The 4,735-nt window shown below is 41.6% G+C and overlaps 1 protein-coding gene across 1 annotated transcript in view; it reads right to left on the bottom strand.

The window, feature by feature from the left end:
- 5-HT2A (5-hydroxytryptamine receptor 2A) overlaps positions 1-4,735 on the bottom strand; it is a 42,775-nt gene that overhangs the window by 11,968 nt on the left and 26,072 nt on the right. The window lies entirely within an intron of this gene.

The following is a 4,735-nucleotide window of genomic DNA, read 5'->3' as shown; positions in this document are numbered from 1 at the left end:
TTTAAACTTCAATAAATGATGTATATTAGATTTAAATAATAAGAAATAAATTTAGACTTTATAAAAATTTATTCTCTCTCTCTCTCTCTCTCTCATTTAATCGTGATCTGATTCTCTGATCTAGGAAAGGGATCCAGGGTCTACTATGTCCTGGAAGATATTCGTTTACTCGTGGCGTGGGGTATCACCGTAGAGAAACAATTCTGTTGCCGAGGACGGCGTGCATATCCGTGTCGAGGCGATGCCTGCCCCGGAAATGCCATTTCGTCACTTCGTCTGGCATACCGTTCACGTGGAAATTGCTCGCTTTGTCATTTCGCTCGGGTGCCTCAAACGAAGTCACGTTTATAATACCATTAATTTAAAAGCTGAACTTCATAGATCATAAATAATATAAATTCGATAACCAATGAAAAAGTCGTTGGAGAAACTGAAACACGCCGTGTTCGGGGTTAATATTTCAGGCGAAACGTGTTAAAAAAAAAATTAGGTTAACGAGTCGGCTGATCGATTTTAATTAATACTACTGTGGCCGGTGGGCAACTTTTATCGAGCAGTTGCCCGTCGGTTCTAAAGAAGAACGGTTGATTCTACAAGTTTTAAATTAGTTCCAATTGAACCTCGAGGAGAGGTTCTCATCAAATTTTCACAACAAGTGCAAGTGACGATGTTTACGGAATTGCGTCACGAGTATCAACAAGTTTCTGCAGGGACGTTTGCGAAGTATGTACAGGTAGTAAATATGTAAATGAGCCGTGGAATGAATTTTTTCCAATTCACCAGATACGCTCGCCTGGGTGGAAGAAAGTGGCCGCAGTATTTTAATAACAAATTACTAGACTGCGGATTTCGTATTTATAAAAAAAAGTCGACAACCGCAGGAAATGTAACGCACGTGATTCATGCACATTGCAACCGCCACGTGATAAAAGGAATGTGAAACGTATTTTTTTAACCGACCATTACAAATATTTTATTCTGAATAAAAAAGCCACGGTCTACAAATCTAAATAAAGCCGAGATAATATTATTCCCTTTGAAACGCGATGAAGCTAGTCACGTTGTATCTCCACCACCATCGTCGAGCTGCACGTTACGATTACCATATCCGAGGAGAGATTAAAGGGTGAAGAAGCTCGCGGAACCCGTTCGTCTGGAAGCAACGGAGAGGTTCATATTTTTAACGTCATCCACTCGGAAACAGCGGAGCTGCTTCGACGACGGGAATTTAATCGAACGTCGAAGTTCTCAGGATTTATCCTTCCGTACTGCCAGCCGGCCACCTCCTCGAAAGCTCCGAAGATCTCATTTACTTGTTCGGCACCGACGTCCCGTTCTTTGTACGCGGCATGCATTATTTATAAATCGACGACGATGATCCCCTTTGTGTAAGGACAGAATAAATCTCGCGACGAATCAATCAGCCAGATTCCACGTGTTGCAATGGTGAAAAAAATTTCAGGATATTCACGTTCGTCTTGAAAATATTGCCATTTTGAAAAGTCTTTACGTCTTCGTTTTTATTATTGTAGCCGGCCGTCGGAAAATCCTGGCGTGCAAGTAGAACAGGTCAAGCGTGGTCAGACGGGGACGCTAATTCTCTCGGAATCTCGGGATCGGAATTGCATTTATGTAAATAAAATTCATCGGTTTTTCTCATCGTCGTATTAGTATCAGAAAACAAACGGAAATAACGTGGCGGGAATAAATTCTGTTGGCAGAGTTGCGCGTCAACAGAGCATCAATTGTAACATCTCGCAGTGAACACGTTCAACATACGAAATAAAGTGAAATTTATGGCACGAGAGGAATAATCGTGACGGGAATTTCGAACGGCTAACGACTCGTACATTCGATATTGTGAAGTAAGGAGAGAACGACTGGAAAACGGGGCCGCGTCCCTTCGCGAATAAAGTCTTTCTCATGAACGGTTAGCCGTGACCGCATAATTCCCGGTGAAAAATTATATTTGTCCCTGGGCAAAGTTCATCCCCGGGCCTCGTTTCGCCTAACCCAAGGACGAGGACAGAATTTTGAATGCGATTCTGATTCCACGGATTATCTTATCACAGATTTGCTACGGGTCTGACTCAGCGGTGTCGAAACAATCTCCTATCTGATTCCCTCCTTCAAGAACACTCGCCGCTGTATTGTTCCGTCAGAATTGTTTCATCGAACAGTTAGTTTCAACAAGATTAATTACATCGTGATAGCGGCTCGCAGGCATTCTTCTCCTCCCGCGTTCAATCTTTATTATACGACAAAAACATTTTTTTAAAACGTTCCACCTTTGCTTATAATTACCAGTCGGAGCGCGATATCAGCTGATTAATGCGATACCAGTCACGCGAACGTTAATTACAAAACTTTACAGTACACGCCTCTCATTTTCCGTGTCGACGAAATTAATTCCACGGCTTTCTATTATTATTGTGGGATTTTATTTGGGAACGGGTATACAATTGAAATAGATTTTATGAACCGTAACTAACCGTAACTATTATAAATACTAATTTTAAGTGTTGTAATGTTTCGATAATTCGTATTCTTGCACTTTAAACGTATTCCGACGCGATATTATATTTCAACGCTAACGACACGACTACGACTCGACTCACCGCAGTACATTTCATTACTGAATTCGACATTTGACGACTCTCAACGTTTCACGACAACGATTCTCTTTTTTATAATAAACAACATTTTCTCTAGGAGACTAACATGAACAATTTGTTAATAGGTAAATCTAATGAAACGATAAACTAGATGAATGAACGCCCTCTATCACACATTATTTTATATAAAACATGTCTGCGATTCTAATTAACGATGGATAAAAATTATTTGCACAGAACTGTTGACTCAGATCGATTGAATCCAAGGATAGAAACATATTATCTGTAAACTAGTGAACACATTATTTTGCATTTGTGAATCGGCGCGCGACGTGATCTCGTTGTCGCTGAATGACGAAATGGGGCAAGAGACGTGGTTCACGGAGACGGATCACGGCATTACAATTTCAAACGCGCGCGAAAGAAAGTTCGGGGACGAAGTTAAGGCGCGCTAAAAGCGGTCTCGGTTTAAAATGGAATTCCCCGCAGTCTTTGTAAGCGCAAGCTTGTCAAGATCTTCACCGAGGATCTCCGGGGACAAGGTTGTACAACGGGAAAAATAAGAGCAGCGAGATGGCCGTGATGGGACCAAATAGTTTTGCCAGTGGGACACGCGGTATCCTAAAACTAGCAAAAGACAAATGTCTTCATTTATAGTGTAGCGACTTCGTCGCTGCCATGGTTTTGTTACGATTGGAAAGATGTTTGAAATTATTTTTTATGATAGGGTTCTAGTGTCGAACCTTAAATTTAGCATGTGGCCTTGTATTTGAGAAAGTCATGAGACTTTCTCTTGGCCTGGCAGTTTTTCCAGGAAAGATAAGCCTGCTGTCCTTATTTTAACCCTTTCGCTACTATGGGCCACTATAGTGGCCTACCATAAGATAATACTGAGGTACTACGGACCACTATAGTGGCCTACCATAAGATAACACTGAGGTACTACGGACCACTATAGTGGCCTATCATAAGATAACACTGAGGTACTACGGACCACTATAGTGGCCCGCCAAAAGATGCCACTGAGGTATTGCGGCCGACTAACTGTTTTGCATAAGTGCAATCTATTAGGCTAAGTTAAGCACTCTGGACATATATTGATAGTATTTTGTTTTGCATTATTTGTTTCTCCACTCCGTTCAGTGGAAGTGCCGCAGTGGAGAACCCGCCCGTAGCGAAAGGGTTAAACAGAAGGGTAAGATCGTTGGAAAAATTATCAGGGCGTGCAGTTCAGTTGGTGACGTCTTCCAAACGCATTATGCATTTGTTAAATTTGTGAACCTTAATAAAGCTCACCCCGTATTCAAATCGTAGTTTAGAGTGGTTTATTTTCCATATTAATTCTCCCACAACAGGAACAGTTTCGTAGTTCGTATCCAAGAAAAATTCGTAGGAACAAACGAGAGCCATTATTTCTAATTATTGTGTGAAGGTATAAATCATTGACTTCGTTTTCTAAACGCTTCTATGGATGGTTGATCGAATTTTGGGTTTGGTTCGAAGGGTCAAAAGTCGACTGCAAAAGGAAAACGAAGAATGGGAGGGAAAAGTGAATAGGAGAGTTCGAAGACAGCGAAAAGGCGTAATAAAAAGTGTAAAGGCCCTTAAAACCTGGACGAAAGGGTATGTCAATAAGAAAAGAAATGAAGAGAAAGCTAAAAATGTCGAAGACCGGGAAAACAGGAAACGTGAGTAGAAAGTTAAGACAGAGGAAAGCCAAGACGTAAAAAGAAACGTGGCCAAGTGACCAACAGAATAATGATTGCAATTATTTAAAAGACGTTCTGTCTCAATTATGCCAGGAACGAACTCTCGCATTCGTGCGTTAAATGAATACAAAGGAGACTCGTATAGGGTTCGTTAATAATTAAAAATCGAGTGCCACTATAGAAACTCGTAATTTCTTTTAGGTGCAACGTTCCTCTCGAGGACGGGCACGTTTTTCCAAGAGGGACCGAGCAATAATTCACCGTGACGCGATTTCAATCTCCCTGGCCGTTCTTCCTTTCTGGATCCCATTAACCGTGCCCATTAGCTCGCCCCCTCCATATTGTCGCTGTGCCGGACGAAAATCGAGAGGTAGAGTGGTGCGAAGATACTCAAACGCGCGTCTAAGCCGA

This window comes from Ceratina calcarata, unplaced genomic scaffold, assembly GCF_001652005.2.
Source record: "Ceratina calcarata isolate Rehan_Ccalc_2016 unplaced genomic scaffold, ASM165200v1 scaffold233.2, whole genome shotgun sequence".
Taxonomy (NCBI): domain Eukaryota; kingdom Metazoa; phylum Arthropoda; class Insecta; order Hymenoptera; family Apidae; genus Ceratina; species Ceratina calcarata.
This window is presented reverse-complemented; position numbering and strand designations above follow the sequence as displayed.